At 41.8% G+C, this 24,360-nt stretch overlaps 1 pseudogene; it reads right to left on the reverse strand.

Annotated features, from left to right (window-relative positions):
* The window catches only part of LOC133747049 (adenomatous polyposis coli protein 2-like), an 834,579-nt pseudogene that overhangs the window by 518,264 nt on the left and 291,955 nt on the right, over positions 1-24,360 (reverse strand).

Consider the following 24,360-nt stretch of genomic DNA (forward strand, 5'->3'; position numbering starts at 1 on the left):
TTATTTAATGAATATAAATTTCCAAAGTACAGCTTATGGATTACAATGGCTTCCCCCCATAACTTCCCTCCCACCCCCCAACCCTCCCCTTTCCCGCTCCCTCTCCCCTTCCATTCACATCAAGATTCATTTTCAATTCTCTTTATATACAGAAGATCAGTTTAGTATATATTAAGTAAAGATTTCAACAGTTTGCCCCCATATAGCAACACAAAGTGAATAATACTGTTGGAGTACTAGCTATAGCATTAAATCACAGTGTACAGCACATTAATGGAAGAGATCCTACATGATATTTTTTTAAAAATTGATTAATTTTCTATGCAATTTCCAATTTAACGCCAAGTTTTTTTTTTCATTTTCAATTATCGTTATAGTCAGGAGATCGATTCAGTATATACTAAGTAAAGATTTCATCCGTTTGCACCCACACAGAAACACAAAGTGTAAAAATACTGTTTAAGTACTAGTTTTAGCATTACTTCACATTAGACAACACATTAAGGGCAGATCCCACATGAGAGGTAAGTACACAGTGACTCCTGATGTTGATTTAACAATTTAACACTCTTGTTTATGGCGTCAGTAATCTCCCTAGGCTCTAGTCATGAGTTGCCAAGGCGATGGAAGCCTTTAGGGTTTGCCGACTTTGATCTTATTCCAACAGGGTCATAGTCAAAGTGGAAGTTCTCTCCTCCCTTCAGAGAAAGGAATTTTATCTCTTTTTTTTAAAAAAAATTATTTTAAAGGTAGAGTCACAGAGTGAGAGGGAGATAGAGATCCTCTTTCCACCAGCTCACCTCCTAAATGGGATGAGCAAGGCCAAAACCAGGAGCTTGGAAATCCATCTGTTCTCCCACATGAGTGGCAGGGGCCCAAGTACTTGGGCCATCCTCCACTGCTTTCCCTGCGGGCATTAGCAGGGAGCTGGATTGGAAGCAGAGCATCTGGGACTGAAACCTGCCCTTGTACAGGGTGCTGCTGTCAAAGGTGGTGGCTTAACCCATTGCGCGATGATGCTGGTCTCCATCTTATCTCTTAAAGCATGTTTTCCAACACTAGATGGACTTATGGAATATTATAAAAATAGAAATAGATGTTTGTTAAATATTTTCTTTTAAAGATGAAAATAAGTTACATTTTAAGTGAATCCACCATTCACTGTACAAGTTCTACACCACCACTATCCAACAACATTTTTTCTGAGAACACAGAAATATTCTATAACTAACTGTTCAAAATGGTAACCACTCATCACACATAGTAACTAAGAAGTTGAAATACGGCTAATGCAATTTAATAATTACATATTTTATTTTAATTAAGTCAAATTTTATATGGCTAATGGTTTCCATAATGAACAGTGAAGCTCAAAATGTTTTAACAATGATAATAAACACACACACACACTGGTTTTAAAGCAGATCTGTAAAGTTTCAAGGAATATAAAGATAAATATACACGTGATACATAATCATATGTAGTACAACTGGAGAAAGAAAACAAACATTAAAAGTAAAAAGGTTCAGACATTTGACCTGGTTGTTAAAAAGCCAGTTAACATGCCCACATCCCATATCCGTGTCTGATTTGAATCTCAGTTCTACTCCCATTTCTAGCTTCCTGCTAATGTACATTCTGGGAGGCAGCAGGTGATAGCTCAAGTACTTGGGTCCCTGCCACCTAGGAGGGGCCCTGAATTGGTTCTCAGCTCCAGTGTTTGGATGGCCTAACTGCCACTGTGGGCATTTGGGGAGCCAACTATGGGATCTAAGCTTGTTCTCTCTCCTCTCTCCTCTCTCCTCTCTCCTCTTCCCTCTCTCCTCTCTCCTCTGCCCTCTGCTCTCTCCCCTCTCCCTCCAACTAGGGGATCTAAGCTTTCTCTCTCTCTTCTCCTCTCCTCTCCTCTCCTCTCCTCTCCTCTCCTCTCCTCTCCTCTCATCTCCTCTCTCCTCTCTCACTGAGAGTGTGTGTATTTGTGCATTTCTGTGTAACTAAATACAATTCAATTTAAAAAAAACTTTTTTTAAGTTGGCTAATACATGTCAAATAAAGTAATTCCTTAAAAGAGGCTTCTATACAGTATGTCATAATTCTAAATGCATAGTGGCACTAGTCAGAACTATCAGATAAGTATGTAACAGTTTCTTTTTCTTTCCCATCTCTCTCATTGCCTTTTCCCATGGTATTTCTGTCACACCACCACCCTCAGACCACTGTCTCCTCTCACCAAACTCTTGTCATATACACATGTGAAAGTGAGTAAAGTCCATTCTCAGTGGCAGCAGTATTAGTTCTATTAGGTACCAATGGTGACATTGCTGGAAAGACCCTCACCCAGATGTGGATATGTGCAGACTCAACAACAGATTGTCTAAAAGAACCAAGAAAGGACAGGTTAAAAAGAAAGTAAATGGGTCATGTGATCAACTTTAGTTTAAGGTCAAATATGTACTTCAAATTTGTTGGGATTAATGTACTTGAGTAAACAATTCACAGAGGCTTCTGGAGATGTACATCACCACCTAAGCCTCCTAAAAAACTCACTAAAAATCATTACAAGGTGAACATCCTTATCCAAAATGGTTAGGATTCAGAAGTGCTTCAGATTTTTAAGATTTTGGAAGATCTGCATAGACTTTACTGGCTGAACACCCTTCATCCACCTGCAGCGCCAGGCAGAGTACCAATACATTCCAAAACTTAAAAGTTGTTTTCGCCCATATGTGGTGTACAGTTCAAAAATACATGGCTATGTGTCCCTACATTAAATAATGGTTTTGTCTGTAGACCTCTCCTTTCTATTTTAGAGGCATTTCTCATATGCCCATCAGGGCTATCTGTTACCAGTCCATTTAATGCTCATACGGTAGTCCTCACTTATGTGCAGTTTTGCTTTCTATGGCTTGTTATGCCTGGTCAATGAGGGTCCAAAAATATTAAATGTAAAATTCCAGAAATAAATAATTTCAGAGTTGTAAACTGTACATGATAATGAGTAGCATTATGAAATCTCATGCCATTTTGCTCTGTCTTGCCCAGAGTATCCATGCTGTGCACACTTCCACCCATTAGCCACGTGGGAGCCATTTCAAGTCATCAGAGTGGCTGTTAGGGAGTCACAATGCTTATGCTCAAGGAAGCTTTATTCTGTTTAAAAATGATTCCAAAGCACAAGAATAGTGATGTGGCAATTCAGGTATCTCACAGAAAAGCAAACTAAAAAGGTAAAACTGACTTAATAAAGAAAAAATATATACCCTGAGGTTGACCTACATTAGGGATGAAATTTTTATCAATGATCTTGAGAGGGGAGAAAAAGAATGTCAGGCTAGTTTAGCCTTGTGCCTAAAATTACAGAAGTTTCAGCCATAGTGTGTGATAGTAAGGACTTAGTTTGGAGGGCCAAAGCATGAATTTTCTGTGGTTTCATGCATCTACTGATGTACACAACACTCCTGAGGTCTTAGAATGTACTAGGGAATAAGAGGAGACTACTGGACATTAGCTTTTAGAAATCTCAAATCTATACACCTTTGTCATTTGCTCAGACTTTACATTTATTGCATATTTCAGTCTATTTTGACATCATAAACTATCATCTTCTTAAATTGTAAATAAAGGGAGAAATGAGAAATAAGACTAAATGGAAGAAAATAGGGTTGATTGGTAAAGCCTTCCTGTGATGAAATATACTTTAATCAACAGACCTTTCAGCCATTCAATTATTTCTTTTCTAAGTTTCTGATTATATTCTGGTTGGTAGGGTATTCTGGTTCACTCTCCTAATAACTGCATCGGCTGGGGCTGGTCAGGAGCTAAAGCCAGGAGCCAGGAACTTCATCTGGGTCTCCAACATGGGTACAAAGGGCCTTAGCACTTGAGCCATCTCCTCCTGCACCATCTTTCCCAGAAGCATTAGTTGGAAGCTGGATCAGAGTTGGAGCAGCCGGGATTAGAACTGGTGCCCATATGGGATGCCGGCGCTATAGGCAGCAGTTTAACCAGCTGCACCACAGTGCTGGCTCCAGGAGTAGTATTTTTCTTACTGATTTTTTAAAATAAGTGTCTCCAAATCACAATGAAAGATTAACCATTTTCTTATTATTTCCCTTTCCAAATTACATTTTCATCAAAACTCTAATGTTAGCTATAAGTGACCCTACTACAAAAATTTTACAGTATTTTAAAATTCAAATACTTCAATAGAACCTAAATCTGGTCCAGAGCCCGCGGCCCCCTCCCCAGAGTCCCGGGGCCCCTCCTCAGAGTTCCAGGACCCCTCTCGAGAGCCCCCCGCCCCTCCACAGAGCCCATGGCCCCCTCCCCCGAGTCCCCCAAACCTCCCCAGAGCCAGCAGCCCCTCCTGAGAGTCCCCAGCCCCCTCTCCAGAGCCCCCCGCCCACCCCCAGAGCCCGCGGCCCCCTCCTCAGAGCCCCCGGCCCCCTCTCCAGATTCCCCTGGCCCCCTCCCCAGAGCCCCCAGTCCCTCCCCAGAGCCCGCGGCCCCCTCCCCACAGCCCCCAGGCCCTCCCCAGAGCCCCCCGCCCCTCCCCAGAGCCCGCGGCCCCCTCCCCACAGCCCCCAGGCCCTCCCCAGAGCCCCCCGCTCCTCCCCAGAGTTCCCGCCGCCCCTCCCCACAGCCCCCCGGTCCCCCGACCCTCTCCAGAGCCCCCCGCCCCTCCCCAGAGCCCGCGGGCCCACTCCCCAGAGCCCCCAGGCCCTCCCCAGAGCCCCGGCCCCTCCCCAGAGTCCCCGCGGCCCCCTCCCCAGAGCTCCCTCGGTCCTCCTCAGAGCCCCCCGACCCTCCCCAGAGCCCCCGCCCCTCTCCAGCGCCCGCGGCCCCTCCTCCGAGCCCCCCGCCCCTCCCCAGAGCCCGTCCCTCCCCGGAGCCCCCCGTCCCCTCCCCTGAGCCCGCGGCCCCCTCCTCCGAGCCCCGCGCCTCGCCGAGCAGGGATCCCCGGATCCCCGAGGCCCGCGGGGGAGGCCCGGGCCGGGCGCGGCCGCCCTGACCCCGACCCGCTGCCCCGCGCAGCTACGTCGTCAGCAGCCTGGAGTCCTGGTGCCCGAGGACTACGGGATCCTGTACCTGAAGGGCGCCACACCGGCGCAGGATCCGGCCTCGGGGCTCAGGACGCGCTACCAGGTGACAGGAGGTGAGGGCGCGGCCGGGGCCTCGCGGTGCTCCGCGCTCGGTCCGCCGGCCCCTCAGCTGCCCTTGGCTTGTGGACGCGGCCCCGGCCCGCCCCTGCCGCCCTACAATCTGTTTCTGGCCACTGCCTGCCACACCTGCTTTCTGTTCATCTCTGCGTCCTCAGTGTCTAGCAGGTGGAGACATGGGAGCTGGAAAACCTTCCGGGCCTGTTCTCTCCTGAGTTTGTCTTGGGCTGTCCCGGTTGTTAGCATGGAGACTTGGTCACCAACAGAAAACTCCCTTTTATGAAAATGCTAGCCTATATCTAAATGGTTTATGCCTTTTAGGATTTTCTGTCAGTTTTGTAATTTTGTGAAGAACGAATGATCTGTTTGATCATGGGGAACTATTGTTCCATAACTAAACTTTGAAATATATATTTTGATAACTTTTACTTAATATATATTATTTTGGCATTGATTAGCATTTTCAGTTTCTTTAGTAAAAGTATTTTTATTCTACAGACGAAATTGAAATGTATAAATTTGTAAGGAAAAAAACCTGTACTGTACTTCATTTATTCTTCTTAGTAATTACATTGATAGCATTATTATGCAAATTAGGAGTACTGTTGGATTATAGTGTGGCTTCAAGGATGAGTATTTTTCCTAAAAGAAGTACAGAAGATAATTTAGGGAAGGGGCAAGGGGATTTTTTTTTTTTTTTTTGGCTAATATACTGCATAGAACTGTTACACAGCTGTTTCTTAACTGAAACGTTGCTTTGCATTCTCCATCATTTTAGTGTGTTTATTAAATTTTTTCCAGGAGATTCCAATAAAAATGGAAGAGAACCAAGCTCTGCTTTGGACTCTGAAGAGACTTTTAGTTCTTGTAGGTAGGTAGTAAATACAGAGATATAGAATATTACAGGATAATGTATAAGATCCAATATCTTAGAGGATTCTAATCTTAGAATAGCAAGGAATTATGACTTGTGCTTTTAAAATGTGATAATATATAAATATTACTGTGATATGTGATTATCTGCAGAAATAATGAGTAACAGAAACTGTAATATCCCAAATGCTTGTAAATGAGCTTACATCAGATATCTGTTGCTCGCCTATCCTATAGTACACTGATTACAACAAATGTACATGTAGTATTAACGTTCGTTATAATCTGCCCTTTGTTTTTCCATGTATCTTTTACAGTACTAAAGACTTCTCTCAGAGTACCTTCGAAAGGTTAAAATGTAAATGTGATTGAATTAAGTGCTGATTGTTAATGCCCTTTTAGGGCTCTTAGCAAACAGGGCAGTTACAGCTCAAACAGTAGTTATTTGAAAGGATTCAGTAGTAAAGAAATATGTATTTCATTATTTTTTTTGTTGCCATTCACTTCACAACTTGTATTTTTCTTTATGTTTATTATAACATTTATAATGCATTTATTTATTTATTTTTTGACAGGCAAAGTTACACAGTGAGAGATAGAGACAGAGAGAAAGGTCTTCTCTTTCCATTGGTTCACCCTGCAAGTGACCGCTACAGCCAGTGCATTGCGGCCGCGCACTACGCTGATCTCGGAAGCCAGGAGCCAGTTGCTTCCTCCTGGTCTCCCATGCGGTTGCAGGGCCCAAGCACCTGGGCCATCCTCCACTGCACTCCCGGGCCGCAGCAGAGAGCTGAACTGGGAGAGGAGCAACCCGGACAGAATCCAGCACCCCTACCAGGACTAGAACCTGGTGTGCCAGCACCACAGGCAGAGGATTAGCCTAGTGAGCCACAGTGCTGGTCATGTGATGCATTTATGATAACATAATAAACAGTAAATGTTTATTAACAGAAAACCCAGGAAGAACAAAGTATAAAGTATTTTCAGTATTCTTTGAGAATTTCTATACTGAACCAAGTTGTATAAGATCTTGACTTTTTTCTTTTAGGAAAAGAAAGTGCGGATTCAATATTAGTACATTTTACCATTGTAGAGGACCATGTATATTTTGGAAGAAATACTTTGAGTTAATTGTCCTTAGGGTGCATTAGTTCTGCTGCTTGTCTAACAGCTCTATAAGATATATGTGAGAATCACTGTGTACCTTGAAACTCATTTCAGTATTAAACTCTATCATTTTTCTATAGTAAACATGGAGAATTTGGGTAGTTTGTGTTCTTATTTGTATCCATATTCCATCTCCCTTCCCGGGCTGTGTCATTTGTTTCCTCAGATCCCAGGCTGGCTTTATGTGTAGAATGGTGCCTTGTATACAGGAAGCACTTCAGAAGGTGGTAAATGGGAACATTGTTACAATTTGTTTATGAATTCCAGAAATGAGATGATAACTGAAATACTTGACATCTTTATTTTCTAGCACTCAGAATCAGCGTAAATAGTCGTTCAAGTGTCACAAACACTATGAAAGGCTTTATGTGCCTGTGGAATTCTGGAAGGGCAGCCTCACAGCGGTGAAGCACCTATACAGTTGTGGTTTTTCACTGTGCCCTGCCCGTCCTACTTTATAAATGCTGTAGTTCTCCAGATCCTACCTTTAGTGCTAAAGGGTAATATAAAGCTAGACTTTGACATCTTAAATAATAGAGAGATTCCCCTCTCTGAACCTGACACAGCTGATCACAGCAAGCAAAAGCATGAATGTAAAAGATAGTTAAATTAATTAATTAATGATTTAGCATGTGACTGAGGAATGTTAATATGATAATAGATGTAAAATATATGATGGAAATACTATTAGAAAGGGTAAATATAATAAACAATCACCAAGTCAAAATGGAGGGAGAGTATGGATTTCAGAGGCAGAAAAATGTCTTCACATGTGTGTAAATTTCACTGGTGAATTCTATCTTATAGTTTCATTTGTAGTTTAATTATAATAAATAAGACACAATATAAAAAGAAATGTTGTATTGTGAAGACAGAATGGTATTTTTTAGTTTATTTTTTCCTTGAATATTTGAAGATTAAAATAAATTAGTATTACTGAATTATGATTATGTTTTGAAAAATTCCTAAGGTAACTTTGCACAATAAATACTATTGTTGTTCACTACATATTTTTAATCAATGCTTGTCACTGTTGTAATGTTAGCATATTAATTTAGTGTTGTAATAAAAAGGCAAGATAAAAAGTTCAGGTAATACAGTATACTATGTAAAAGCAGGCTGTTAATAGTTGGCAGGCCAACACTGCTGCTAAATAGTATTATAGTATGTAAAGTATGAAATTAATATTTTTCTACCCAGTAGGCAGTAGCTCTTATAATGTAATAACTTAATTGTGAATTTGGCATTTGGGTTAAAGTAGAATTCATAGAAGCACAGAGCTGGTGTATATTTTCTTATTAATGTTAATAGACAAAACCTGGAAAATGTAGCAGTGTCACATTAAAATAGCAACAGAATTATTAATAAAATTTGCTTTAGAAGATGAAAATTATTTTTCTGTTGCCATTATAGCTCTTTTAAACTAACTAGTAACTCTTATTCGAAAAAGCATAAATTTTGCAATGTTCAGAAGTCCTTTTGTGTAACAACTCTTTATTTAAACTGCCTCAGAAGTCCTAACCTTTCCTCATAATGAGACAGCTCAGGCCTTAAGCCTACCACTGACCCACTAGAGCTTATGTCCAGGGTAACAAGTTAATTTCTCATCTGTAAAAAGGGCATTATGTTGTCTGATCTGCTTCCTCCCCACAACTCTTTTAAATAGTGGGGTAAAACATGTAAAGCAAAGCCTATCGAAAATCTAAATCCAAGGCCGGCACCACTGCTCACTTGGCTAATCCTCCACCTGTGGCACCGGCACCCCAGGTTCTAGTCTTAGTTGGGGCGCTGGGTTCTGTCCCAGTTGATCCTCTTCCAGTCCAGCTCTCTGAAGGCAGTGGAGGATGGCCCAATGTTTGGGCCCTGCACTCGCATGGGAGACCAGGAAGAAGCACCTGGCTCCTGGCTTTGAGCTGGCTGTAGTGGCCATTGGGGGGTGAACCAATGGAAAGAAGACCTTTCTCTCTGTCTCTCTCTCTCACTGTTTAACTCTGCCTGTTAAAAAAAGAACGAAAAAAGAAAATCTAAATGCAAAACCATCATATTATTCATTGTTTGCACTAACCCCATGCAAGCAGAAAGCTTTATGCCTTAGTGTTCACCCTCTAACACCTGCACCCTTTTGCAGCATATGTTGAAGTTTCACTAATATTTGAATTCTTCTTTTGATTATGGAAATCATTGGTTTTTTTATTACTTATATATTGTAGTGTTAGACTGCTAGTTTTAAGGATGGAAAAGACCAAATGGGGTAATTGAAATTAAATGGTACTTAGGAGGAAGATCTGTTTGCTCAGCACTCTAGAGGGGCAGGCGTTTGCAGGGAGATGAGTGATATGAACACAATCTTCATTTTCTGCTCCTTAGGAATGTATTCCTTTTGGTTTCTTCTGCAGTATGAGGTGGGTTAGATTTGGTTTTAGTTTAGTCAATGACAGAATTGTGCCTTACTGATAAAGATAGCTAATGTGACCCCACAATATGGGTAGTCACATAGCTGAGTATCTAGTTCATGTGGTGACAGTGTTACTTTGCATGAACTGCTATTTTGACAGTATTAAAGTTTTAAATTTAGTTATATTTGAATCTTAACAAAATATTTAACTGAGAGTTGAAAATGAGGTCACATGCTATTTGAAATATTTGATAGTGGGTATTATGTGCCTAGAAATATAAGGAACATCAGTAGTATAGCTATGATATTAAAAATAGCTTGTTACTGAGAAAAATGTTGAAATTTAAACTATGCCCCAGTATCATCTGCATATAGAGATACAGTTTTCATTCTAGGGTTATATCTACAGTGTTCAGAGATAGAGAGCGGTTTATCTGGTTGATGTATTCTCAAACAGTTCCAAAGACTTTATTCTAATCAACCTGTTCAGATTAGGAAACTAATCCAGGTGCATGCCCTTTAGAAGCAAAGCAGGATAGTTGCACACTCTGAACTCTACCCTCTTTTTAAAATGTGCTTTTAGGTGTTAAAGTTATCTTGAGCAGCACAATTCTGCTATCATAGAACTAGACATAGACTTCTGGTTCTCTGGACTTTTTTAGTGCACAGTAATAAGTTCACACTCTCCAAGGTAACTACTGTTTTGCTCCATCCTTTCTCTGTGTTACCACACCTAGAACCTACTTATCTCCTTTGTCCTTTGTAAGTCAAACTTTTTTCCCATATGAGAGATTTGAGAGAGGGTGGAAGGGACTAGTAGAAATGAATAAAGCCAAAGTGATTTGTTTAGTGATTTTACTACTGCCCCCTTTCTCCTATGCCAACAGAGCTGCTGATAGATTCTAAAGAAGGAACAACCATTTTCCTGCTTCTATATCCCTAGATGCCATTTCTGATCATAGTATTTTATGTATTCACCTCAGAGGCAGAGAAAGAGACAGAGGCAAAGACAGAAAGAGAACTCCCATCTATTGGTTCTCTCCAAATGACTGTCATGGCCGGAACCAAAACCAGGATATAGGGACTCAATCCAGGTCTCTCACATGTATGTACAGACCAAGTCACTTTGCCATCACCACCTAATGGTACTACTTTAAAGGCTGAATAGGAAAATGAGATTTTTTGGGGGTGCTAAACCTCAATTTTATGGTAATATTTCTGGAAACACCTGTTTGGTTCATATAAAGATATCTGTGGCCATATAATTAAATATTTATGGCATTTATTTAGGGAATACTCAAATTCTTAGGAATATAGATAACACAATAGCAAATTTAATATACCAAAGGGAAAATCAGGACCAGATTTAGGTTCTATTAAAGTACTTGAAGTTTAAAATACGGTTTGGCCAGAGCTGTGCCAAACCGAAGCCAGGAGCATCTTCTGTGGCCTAAAGACCTGAGCCACCTTTCACTGCTTTCCCAGGCCATTAATATGAAGCCAATTGGAAGTGGTGCAGCCAAGACTCAAACCAGCCCCCACATAGGATGCTGGTGAAGTAGTAGGAGGCTTAATCTACTATGCTACCGTGCCAGCCACTAAAAGTGTATTTTTTAAAAAAATATATAATTACCTTTAGTTTCTTTTATTGCCTTTTATAAAATAGAATCAAAATACTGTTAAGAAAAATCTCATTTTAAGTTAAAATGTGCCTGGCCAAATAAAAATACTACCATATTTAGGAACAAAAATCTTTGGTACAAAAAAAGTTTTACCTAGCAATATTTTCACAAACGTAATTTAATCCATCAAAAGGGTTATTAATAATAATGATCCATTATGGGGTTTCTTTAAACAGCTAGACCTTTGCACATTACTTAAGATTCTATGAATTAGAAAGATTACTGAATATAGTCTGAAAAAAATGTTTTCTAATTTCCTGGAATTTTAAAATATTTATTCCATTCACATCATATTATGTCTGTAGTGTTAAAGTAATTGAATTCTAGCTTTTAGCTTGAATCTTGAAAAAAAGTCTGTGCAATTCAGTATTCTCTGAATAAATAATAATTATAAGCAAAACAAACTGAATTAGTATAAAACAGGAACAAATTCAATGTGAACCAAAGGACTGGAAAACAAAAATCTAGGTTACTAAATCTCTATTCCTATTCATTTTTTTATTATTATTTTTGACAGGCAGAGTGGACAGTGAGAGAGAGACAGAGAGAAAGGTCTTCCTTTTTGCCGTTGGTTCACCCTCCAGTGGCCGCCGCGGTAGCGCACTGCGGCCGGCGCACCACGCTGATCCGATGGCAGGAGCCAGGTGCTTCTCCTGGTCTCCCATGGGGTGCAGGGCCCAAGCACTTGGGCCATCCCCCACTGCACTCCCTGGCCACAGCAGAGAGCTGGCCTGGAAGAGGGGCAACCGGGACAGGATCGGTGCCCCGACCGGGACTAGAACCCGGTGTGCCGGCGCCGCAAGGTGGAGGATTAGCCTAGTGAGCCGCGGCGCCGGCCCCTATTCATTTTTTGTTGTTTCTATGTCACTGGTCTGAGGCCAAAGAAATGTAATTCCAGGGGATCATTATCTTCCCAAACTGAGTAACAGATACTTACATAATTTAGTTACAAAAGTATAAAATACATTTACAGTTTTTTTAAAAAAGTTCAACCTTACGACATGTACCTTTAATGTTTGCTCATGTGTAATGGAATGTTTCTAAGTTGGTATGGAACACAAATTAATACTTATTGTTGGGGCTGGCACTGTGGTGCGGCGGGTTAATGCCCTGGCCTAAAGTGCTGGCATCCCATATGGGTGCTGGTTCTAGTCCTGGCTGCTCCACTTCCCATCCAGCTCTCTGCTAATGCCTGGGAAATCAGTAGAAGACCACCCAACTCCTTGGGCCCCTGAACCTGCATGGGAGACCCAGAGGAAGCTCCTGGCTCCTGGCTTTGGATCAGTGCAGCTCTGGCCTTTGCAGCCAATTAGGCAGTGAACCAGCAATTGGAAGACCTCTCTCTCTCTGCCTCTCCTCTCTCTGTGTAACTCTGACTTTCAAATAAATAAATCTTTCAAAAAAATGCTTACTGTTCCAGCTCATAAACATCAATGTCATCAGTTACCTGCATTTGAGATTATTTTGGTAATTTTTCTCTGTCAATTTTCACTACCAGTCATACCATCAAGAGTCTGTGTGTCTCTCACACACAAGTGTACAACACAGAACTGAAGCAGAACTCGCTGGCTGCACACTAGGACCACTGCTGCTGAAGGCAGGGTCCTTGCTGGGGTGAATTGGCCTCTGCTGCTTCCTTTCCACTCTACATCAGGAAGCATCCCACAGCTGGGCTAGGGCTGCCAATGGACTTCATACACGTCCAGCCACCTGTGCCTGTGCTCACTCTGGTCACGGGTCTCCAGACTGCCCATTCTCCATCTGACAGACTGAGGGGCTCCAGAAAGGGCAACAGAGGTCAGCTGTAAGTCACAACGATGAGGAGAACGATGTGCATTGTCCCAAAATCCCTTCCAGCCTGCCTATGAGGGACAACGCATCTTGGAGAGCACCCATGGTCAGTGTCAAGGTTTAGGTTTTATAGACTCGCAGGCCCCACACAGGTATGCCGGCCAAGTACAATCATGAAAACTGCTGCTTTGTGGAGAGTTTGGATCACTCACATTCCAAAGCAGGCATCTCAGCTCCCACCAAATGGCCTACAACTTTCAAATCAAGCAATTCACACATGTACTACACAGACATTTGTCAAAAATGTACATGTTATCCATCTACAAAAGAAGCCATAATCCATGCACATGAAACCTCCAATGGAAGCAATTCCTGCAAGCTGGCACTGCATCCCCTGGAGAAGCCACCTCCTGCTGGAACCTTGTCTTGACTCCCCTTCCCAAAGATGCACCTTTTCAGCCTGAAGCAGCCAGAGCGATCATCGCCCAGTTTCCCCTAACAGATGTTAGAGCTTCCATCTTCAGGAGGTGGAAATGTGAGGAGTCAGATGAGTTCAGAGAGTCAGGGGATCCCATTGGACTTTGGGGTGTAAAATATTTGCTTCCTTTCCCAAAATGCTATCTTCAGCAAGAAAGAACAGGCTGCCCACTTTCCTTCCTTTGGAATCTCCAAATTTACCATGAAGATAGCAAGGGAGCTGCTCCTGAGCTCACAGCTTATTGTGAAAACAAGTTACTGGCCAGTGCCGTGGCTTAATAGGCTAATCCTCTGCCTTGCCGCACTGGCACACCAGGTTCTAGTCCTGGTTGGGACGCCGGATTCTATCCCGGTTGCCCCTCTTCCAGGCCAGCTCTCTGCTGTGGCCTGGGAAGGCACCCCATGGGAGACCAGGAGAAGCACCTGGCTCCTGGCTTCGGATCAGCGAGATGCTCCAGCCGCAGCGGCCATTGGAGGGTGAACTGATGGCAAAAAGGAAGACCTTTCTCTCTGTCTCTCTCTCTCACTATCCATGAACCACAGAAAATAGCTTATTACAAATTTCTTTTCTCGCTTGGTATGCTTATTTTGTGCTATGTATGTCACAAATTTGAGTCTAAAAACTGTTAGCAAGTTTCTATCTGTATCCCCAAATTACAGAATAATAGCAAAGCCAACATAAGCAGCACAATCTAAGAAAACTCATCTCTGACTACATATTACATTTCAAATGTGTAATATGAACATTTATAATATTTCTGAAGGAAAAAAAATTACCTGAATAATACTGCAACACTTCTAGCATAGCACCTACAGTAGATTAAAATATGCTACTTGTACTCTATTAAATCTATCAAGCAGGTGAGCATCCCAGACCCCAGATTGATATCCTTAAAGAACAGATCACAATCATCAATCTCCGAAAAATTCTGATACACAAAACAAACAGTGCAAGCTCTTTTAAGACCTGATTTAGTCATGAAGTGGCTCTTACTGAGTACTTCCACAACTGAGAAATGCAATGCCAAATAAATAATTATGCAAAATCTGTTTAAATATATATATATATATATATATATAATAGAGAAAAAATGCGACTTACTCTGAGATGTTCTTTGGTGATATTACATTCAGTAGAAGTCCAAAGATGTAGATTTTATGTAGTACTAGCTTCATACTAAAATGCTCTAATTTTTAGTAACACAAATATTAACATGGACTATGATTATCTGATTTCAATAAAATTCAGAAATGATTCAAAAAATTTTGAAATATCTTAGATGTAAAAAAGCTGATGCTCGCTTTCGGAGTGATGTGGATAACTGAGGCAACCGCTTAGATAATTCAAATATACAATTGGTTGTATAATTAAAATAGATGTGTTTTCAAGGCTTTATTTTCCATCACAGCTCACCTGTTTAGGTATGTTAAAAACTGAGTATGCAAAATTACACATATGGCAGGCTTGGCCTGAGAATAAGGTGGTGAAACTCCAGAGTTTAAGTTTCAAAAAGAGGGGAACTACTTGTTGGAGCAGAGTGGCAGCCAAACGTTTGGACATAAAGCATCATGTTGTGAATTTAATTTCTCACCCTCCAGCGCCGACATCCCATTTGGGTGCTGGTTCACCTATCAGCTGTTCCTATTCAGATCCAGCTCTCTGTTTATGTCCTGGGAAACAGTGGAAGATGGCTCAAGTGCTTGAGCCCCTGCAACCGCAGGGGAGAACTGGAAGAAGCTCATGGTTTCTGGCTTCTGGTCAGCCCAGTCCCGGCCACTGCAGCTATTTGGGGAGTGAGCCAGCAGATCAAAGATAGCTCTTTCTATCTCTCCCTCTGTCTGTGGCTTTTTCAAATAAATAAAAAAATCGTTATAAAAAAAAAGGGAGAAAAGATGAGCAAGCAGACGTATATCAGAAATGAGTATCATGGAATAGGTACAAAAAATCTTTTGAACTGGCTGGTGTTTGGCATAATGGTTAAGCTGCTGCCTGGGACACTGAGTCACAGACTGGGATGCCTGCACGTGAGTCATAGGTCCACTCCAGATTCCTGCTTCAGGTTAACATGCACCCTAGGGTGCGAGAGAGGATGGCTCAAGTAATCAGGTTGTGCCCCTCATGAGGGAGACCTGAATAGAGTTCCCAGCTCTTGGCATTTGCCTGACCCAGCCCCGGCTGTTGCTGTCATTTGGGGAGTCAATTAGTAGATGGGACATTTATTTCTGTCTGTCTCTGTCTGCTGCTCTGCCTTTCAAATAATAAAAAATAAATACTATTAAAAATCCCTTTGGATGCAGATACTAAAATCACCTATAGTCAAAAATGTTAACAAAATATTTTATCCAGTAACTAGGAAAAGATTACTATGAATGGGGCATGAGTGTGTATGTGGGGGGAGTAAGTCTTTGTCCATTTTTCTCAGGAAACCTTACCATGTTGCTCACCCATGTTGCAACATACACCTGCTATTTTTCAGACTGTTTTTTCCAAAGTTATAAACTAAGAGAGTCTCCAAGAATCCCTGAGATGGTAATCCAAAATACACAAAGTAGACAAGTCTGAGGCACTTCAGAGCTGAATGACTAAACATTCCACTCTCAACTTTTGTTCATCGAGAGAATGTTCTTTGAAAAGAAGCATCATTATAAGAAATCATTCTTGAGTGTTTTGAACATAAGAGAAAAAGACATTTCATTCTAAGGACAAAAACTAAAAACCTGTGGCCATGCCAACAGGAACCTGAATTAAAATCACTGGCGGTAAAGCAGGCATATCTTAACTTTTTAAGGAGTGTTAGGTACAATTACAAGTTTCCTCTTTGTTACAGCTCAACTTTAAAACGGCATCTACAGTCCTATAATGCACACTGCATTTGCATCTGATGTAAATATTACTGTCTCCTGGATGGACTTATCTTAATTAATATATAAGAAGAAAATCAAGATGTGCTTTCTATAAAGAGCAGCTGGGAGGGCTGGCGTTGTGGCATAGCAGGTGACACGGCCACCTGCGATGCCAGCATCCCAAATGGGAGCCACTTTGTGTCCTAGATGCTCCATTTTTGATCCAGTTCCCTGCTAAGGCACCTGGGAAAACAGCAGAAGATGGCCCAAGTCCTTGGGCCCCTGCACCACCTGGGAGATCTGGAAGAAGCTCCTGGCTCCAGGCTTTGGACTGGCCCACGCCTAGCCCAAGCAGCCATTTGGAGAGAGAACCAGCAGATGAAGATCTGTCTGTCCACTCCACCCTAACCCCTGCCCTGTGACTCTGACTTTCAAATAAATCGATACATCTCAAAAAAAGAAGAAAAAAAGAGCACCTGCATATGGGAACAGCAGCTGATCCTCAAGCTGACCTAACTTTCCCAGTCTGTCCCAGGACAGAATCCCACTCCTCTGCTCACCTCCTGCTCGCTAGGAGCAGCCAGATTTTCTGGGATTGCTTTTAAGGAAAAAATGAGTCCCGATTCAGTTGACACATCACACGCTCTGCTAACAGAACGTGTTAATAAGAGACTATAATGAACATTTCTAGTTACTGTGCCCTCTTCGTGTTTCCCTCACCCAGAGGCACCCATCTCGGCTTGCAGACTTGCTCTGATCTCTCTCAGCCCCACAGGCAAAGAGGGATGTCGGCACCACCACAGGAGCTCTCCATCTTCATCCGGAACTGGAGAGCGGGTAGCCAAACCGCCTCACTCCTAATGCTGATGTTTCTCGACATTTCCTTGGTATCTTCTTTTCTTAATGTGTTTTAAGAGTTCACAGTTAAAGAATAAAAAAGTAAAAAAAAAAAGAAAACCACAGAAATGCTTAACAGTAAGTAAAGTAAGTAACAAAAGATTCATCCCACCACCTGGAGGTAACTGATGGTTGGTCTATCTTTTCATTTCTATTGTAAGAAAATATTCTACGTATATTTAAAGTTGCACTGTCTAATGAAGTAGATGCTAGTCACATGTAGCAACTGAATACATGAAATGAGGCCAGTATGATTTGAAATGTGGAAAAGAAAAATAGGTGATGATTAAAAATGTTGACATAAATAATGTTGAAATAATAATACTATTATTATACTATGTATACAGTATGTTATTGTACTATTTATACTATTTATATCCTATTAGTATATATAGTATATAATATATAGTATACATAAAAGCATAGCCATTTCAATAAAATATAATAAGTTAATTTCATCTACTTCTATTTACTTTGTAAATCTGACTACCAAAAACATGTGATTTATGCAGAATGGCACTGATCTGAAGTACTGTGAAGGTTTCCCCTGCAATTTTATTAGTAGCTTACTCAAGATAATTAAGCATTCCTAAGAAGCAGTGTTATTAAAAGATGCACAACCTTCCTTTTGATGGGTGTGCCATAGTTTGGACATTTATGCTGTTCTACCATAAATCACTAAATTCAGCACTTTTAGAATAAGCCTTCTTTGTCAGGTTTATAATTAACTTAAAATAGATTCCTAGGAGTGAAATTCCTACATAAAACACACAAGGGTTGTATTAAGGATATTAATAAACATATCCAAATTGATTTCCAAAAATGAGCATCTATAGGTAATCCCTTAAAAATATGAGAATTCCTACCCTACTCCACAGCGAATAACACAGAATAATATATTTTAAAATATTTGCCACTTTGTTCATACACTTATTTGAGGGACCAGCATCGTGGCACAGCAGGCTAAGCTTCCACGAGAGTTGCCAGCATCCTATAATGAACACTGGTTCCAGTACCAGCTGCTCCACTTCTGATCCAGGTCCCTGCTGATGTGCCTGGGAAAGCAGTGGAAGATGGCCCAAGTGCTGGGGTATCTGCCACGCATGTGGGAGACATGGTGGAATTCGAGGCTCTGGGTTTGCCATGGCACAGCCCAGACCATAATGGCCATTTGTGGAGTAAAACCAGAGAATGGAAGATCCCTCTGTTTCTTTGCTTCTCCTGCTCTCTCTCTGTAAATCTGCCTTCCAGATAGATAGATAAATAAACAAATAAATAAATCTCTAAGAAGTTATTTGATTTACATGGTTTACACTGGTTTACATGTTATTTGTTACATAGAAATCTAAATGCTTTAAATTATTTTATTTTTTGGTTACTGGGAAACTTGATTTTTTTTCATACATATTTACATTTGTGGTGCTTTTCTTGGCAAACTGCTGTCACCTTTGCCCCTGGTTAACAGTTTTCCTATTGTACTAGAACTCTTTAAGTGTAATACACACACACACACAGTGGTATTAATTTTCCAATACTCTTTACCTTTTAGTTGTATATTTTTACCTATAAGCTTTACTTATTTAAATCTATGGATTTCATCAAGTGATCAGTAAACCTAAAAGATACTCATCAAATAGTCAATAACAAAGTATTCACCCTCACTGGTCAGCAGGGATGTGCACGTGAGAGATAAATGCTGAGATGCTCACAAGAAGGGCTAAAGTTGAAAAAAACTGGATCCAAATATTGACAAGTATAGAGAGCAAGTGAAGCTCTGACTAGGTGATGCCTGGAAAGTAAACTGGCACAATCCCCCAATCACTGTGGAAAAGCACTGAGGAGAGCCCAGGAAAGCTAAACACATGCGCATCAGTGACCCACTCCTAGGTATACATCCAAACAGATTAAATTTACCCTGGCCAACAAAAAGACACAGAGAGCTATATACATATTCCTGCAGCACTGATCACAATCAAAACTGGGGAAAACCCAGATGCCATCAGTTGGAGAACGGACAGATATATGGCAGTTCATTCTTACAGTAGAATACAGAAAACTGAGATGAACAAACCATGTATCACAACTAGCATGCATCTCCCAAACCTAACATCCAGCAAAGCAAGACAGGAGAGCACCTACTGATGATTCCACATACGCACGATTCACAGTCAATGCTGACCTATGGCGAAAGTCTACCAGAAGAGCAGTCCATTAGGGAGAGGAGGATGGTGCCTGGGAGAGGGAGAGGAAGCTCCTGACAGGTTGCCACCGGGGTGCACTGACTGTGTGAAAACATTGTGCTGTACAGTCACAATGTGTGCACTTACACTGCAAGTGACTTTGTGAGCTTGTTTTTTAAATCCAACTTTTGATTCCACCTCCCATTATTTTTAGAACTCCTTTTAAATTCAAAGATAAATTCAGTCATTTATTGTGGTTTGTATACTTCCCTTTTATGTGAACATTATTTTGGATACTGGTATGAGTCTTATACTTAAGTCAGTTTGAAGAGTTTACATAAATTATTTCAAATCATACGAAAGGCTAAATTGGTTATTTTCCCATTTGTCAGTCTTCTTCAACCAATTCAAAAGCTGCAATGCATTTATCTTTGAAGATCCAGCCAACCTCCCTAGCAGTTCCCCCCCAGACCTGCTGGAGAATGAAGCAAATCAAAGCCACAGTGAGACATCACGTTACTCGTGTTGAAGGGCTATTACCAAAATGGCAAAAGATATTGGTGGTGGGAGCGCAAATCATCGCAGCCATTGTGGCAAGCAGCACAGAGGTTCCTCAGCAGCACAGAGGCCCGTGTTATCCAGCAGTCCCACCAGTGGGTACATGCCCAAGGGAATGAGAGCAGCCTGTGCAAGAGGCACCTGCACTGCTCACAACAGCCAAGAAATGGGAGCAAACTCAGTGCCCACCAACTGATGAACGGATAAAGAAAAGGTGGCGGTGCAAACACACGTGGAATAGCATTCGCCCCAGACTCGGAATGAAGGCCTGTGGTTCTGCAGCAACATGCATGGAAGTGCAGGTCATTATGTGAAGTGAAGGAGGCCAGGCACAGAAATCAGTGCCACGTGCTCTCACTCGCACAAATGCTGATCTCGTCAAAGTTGAGAGGAACATGGTGGTTCTCAGAGAATGGAAGAGTAATGCGGGCAGGAAAGGTTACGAAAGACTACTTAACAGGTACCAAATTACAATTAGGAAGGAGTAAGAGTCTCAGGTCTTACTGCTTAGTGTACACACAAACATACACCTCCTCCTATATATAGATGATATAAGTAATATAGATAGTGATAATGTACTATGCATTTTCCTAAATATTGAGCTACAGAAAAAGATTTTGGATGTTTTCACCATAAAGAAAAGCTAGACATTTGAGGACTCAGATGTGCTTACCCTGACTAGACATCACACAATGTATACCTGATGCTCAAATTACGTAGTTTTTATGATGTAATTAACATTTCAAAAATTCAAGATACCTGCTTCAAAAATTAGGCAAGATAAAATTCTTAATAATCATAAAAAAGGCTGAATACCATAACATTTTAAATTTAATGTTTAATTTTACATAGGTTTGAGTACATGTAGAGGTGAATATAACAAAAACCTGAAAAGTAGAAAAGCAAAGTATTAACAATTTCCTCTCTCTGCTTAGATACCTGTTATCTCTCAGCTCATTCCTTAACCTATTCTGTGTATTTGCAGTTTCTCTGTAGTGACCAGCTAGGAACATCAGAAAAATAATGCTGCAGATTCAAATTTTAGCTGGTTGAAGGAAAAATGTGAATGCATTTCAGGCCACACCTGATAACCCCAACTACAGTAGGGGCTGAAGGAACATAATTTGCAACAAAAAGCATCAAGACAAGTGACAGGGAAAGACCAAAGAAACACATCCTTGTTGTTCCAGAGAGACAGAGCTTGCTATTGAGGGGCTCCTCTTCTGGGGACAGCACTAAGACAGGCAAACTTAAACCTAGGCACCTCACCCAGCTTTCTCATATGCTCGGTCATCGCGAGGTCTGATTCCCTCTGTCCAGGTTTCATAAAGAACATAGATCAGAAAGGGCATTAATTATGTGTTACAAAGTAACTAACTGTCCCTGAAGTTAAACCCATTTGTACAGTGGCCTAACATGATGCACGTTTATTATCTCACACAGTTTTGGGGGTGTCAGGAATCCAGGAGCAGCTTTCCAGGGTCAGTTTTGAACAGGACCTTTCATGAGGCTGCAGCCAAGAAGCTGCCCTGGGCTGCAGTGTCTCCCCCTCGGCTTGATGGGGACCAGAGGATCTGGTACAGGAAGTTCACTTACACAGCAGCTGGCAGGAGGCTGCCTGGGAGCTCTCACAAGGTGGCTTCCAACGTGCTCCCGGAGCAAGGACACGGCCCAGTGCCTTTCATGAACCAATCTAAGGCTGCATACTCTCACTTCCACTGAAGTCTATCTGTTACTGTTTGCTAACTTAATATTCCAGTTGGTTCACAGTCAAGAGAAGGGAAAGTAGCTTCCAATAATGGAAGAGGCAGCATATGAAAAATTTCATGAATCTATTTTAAAACACCAGTAACAATAACCACATTTAAATACAGCCATTTTAGGGGCTGGTGCTGTGGCGCAGCAGGTTAAAGCCCTGGCCTGAAGACCCGGTATCCCATATGGAAGGGAAATTGTGGTGATGGGGAAGCCATTGTAATCCATAAACTGTACGTTGGAAATTTATTTTTACTAAATAAAAAATTTTTAAAAAAGAAATCAATATGCAAGCAATCAGTGTATACTTATAAAACAAATTAAAATGAGTTTATGGGTGTCTGACATACACTTAAAACTGGAATACTTTTTTTTTACTTTTATTTAGTAAATATAAATTTCCAAAGTACAGCTTTTGGGTTACAGTGGTCCCCCCCCATAACTTCCCTCCCACCCACAACCCTCCCATTTCCTGCTCCCTCTCCAATCCCATTCACATCAAGATTCATTTTCAATTCTCTTTATATACAGATCAATTTAGTATATATTAAGTAAAGATTTCAACAGTTTGCACTCACACAGAAACAGTCAAGTACTGTTTGATTACTAGTTATTCCATTGATTCTCCTAGTACAACACATTAAGGACAGAGATCCTACATGGGGAGAAAGTACACAGTGACTCCTGCTGTTGATTTAACAATTGACACTTGTGTTTATGGCGTCAGTAATCACCCAAGGTTCTTGTCATGAGTTGCTAAGGCTATGGAAGCCTCTTGAGTTCGCCAACTCTGATCTCATTTAGACAAGGTCATAGTCAAAGTGGAAGTTCTCTCCTCCCTTCAGAGAAAGGTACCTCCTTCTTTGATGGCCCATTCTTTCCCCTGGGATCTCACTCACAGAGATCTTTCATTTAGGGTTTGTTTTTTTTTTTTTTTTTTTTTCCACAGTGTCTTGGCTTTCCATGCCTGAAATACTCTCACGGGCTTTTTAGCCAGATCCAAATTTACTATACAGCAAGAAAAAACATTGAAATCTGGTCATTTGCAACAAAATGGAGGAATGGGAAAACATCATGCTGAGTGAAATAAGCCAGTTCCAAAGGGACAAATATCATATGTTCTCCCTGACCGGTGACAACTAACTGAGCACCTAAAAGGAAACCTGTAGAAGTGAAATGGGCACTATGATAAGCATTGATTACATCAACCCTTGTGGTGACTCTTGAGGAACAACTTAAATTTTATCGCTTTTAGTATTTTTTGTTGTTCTACTTAATACTTAAGGGCTGATTCTGAGGCCAGCGTTCTGTTTAGGACATCTGCCATTCTATGGGTCTGCTATGTATCCTGCTTCCCATGTTGGATCGTTCTCTCCTTTTTAGTTCTATCAGTCAGTATTAGCAGACACAGGGCCATGTGCACTTGTGAAGATCCTATTTGTGGTCATCTTGGGAGACCTCAGGTCTCATGGTGCAGTGCGTGTTTCATTATGGAGTTTCTGGTTCAGTTCCAGTCCCCTCCTACAGGTGCAGATTGGAGCAGGATGCTTGTTGCGGCCTGTGTTGAATGAGAGTCCCCTCTGACTAGATGTCACTTAAAAGGGTCTGCATTGCCCTGTCTGCGCTATTTCCAAACCTCCTGTTTAACATCCCACCATGCTTGTTAGGTTTTACCGGCGTTGGTGCCACACCCCAAACAAGTGGCGATGAACCCTGCGGCTTCTGTTCCCCCAGAGGATGTTATGCCTGCCTCTGGGCTGACATCTTTGCAGCATGTTTCCTTTAAAATGTATTTACCGACCCTCACTGGGTGTGTCCTTCACTGTGAACCCAAGACCTGACCCTGTGGCACAGTCCAGGACAGCCGTGCCTCGGTCGTCCAGCCTTCGAGCCCTGCAACCATGCAAACCATGGACTCATCTCCAGATATCACAGGGCAGTGTGTGTGAATGCAGAAGCCCTTACCCCTTCTCTTATTGACCACGTGCAGGTGTCTGGAATGACTGCTGAACAGCTGGAACGGATTCCAGCAGTGTCACTTTAAAGGGGAAAAACCTGTGTCACAGAAGACTCAAATGCTTTGGGTTCATTTTTGGAACGGAAAGCAGGCCTTGCCTCTTGAGTTTTGAGTGAGGATGCAAGGACAGTGAATTGCGCAAGTCCCTACTGCATGGAGGCAGAGAGAGGGAGGAAGTGGATTTTGTATCTCTTTGCCTCTTGTCCACATTATGTGCACACTCAGTGTCCTCTGCTGTGCCCAAGGCAGGGTGGCCTGCAGGAAAGCGTTCGGGAGTACCCACGAGGGACCATGTTCTCGTCTCTGATGATGTGGCCGCCTGCCCGTGGGAAGATCCCAGTTGTTGGTGTTACTCTCCGGGCTGTTTGGGAGAGGAAGAGGGTTCCTGTAGGTCATGCCGTGGGCACTTGTGTGATTTTTCTTTGGGACTGAATATTGCTGATGAGAGCAATGCCTGTGCAAGTGACTGGCAGGAAAAGGACACAGTGCAGCTCCCCTGTTCACCTGAGGACGCTGGTGACATTGGCACTGAGATCTCTGCACTGCAGGCCTGACCTAGGCCAAG

The sequence above is a fragment of the Lepus europaeus genome, chromosome 18 (assembly GCF_033115175.1).
Source record: "Lepus europaeus isolate LE1 chromosome 18, mLepTim1.pri, whole genome shotgun sequence".
NCBI classification, from domain to species: domain Eukaryota; kingdom Metazoa; phylum Chordata; class Mammalia; order Lagomorpha; family Leporidae; genus Lepus; species Lepus europaeus.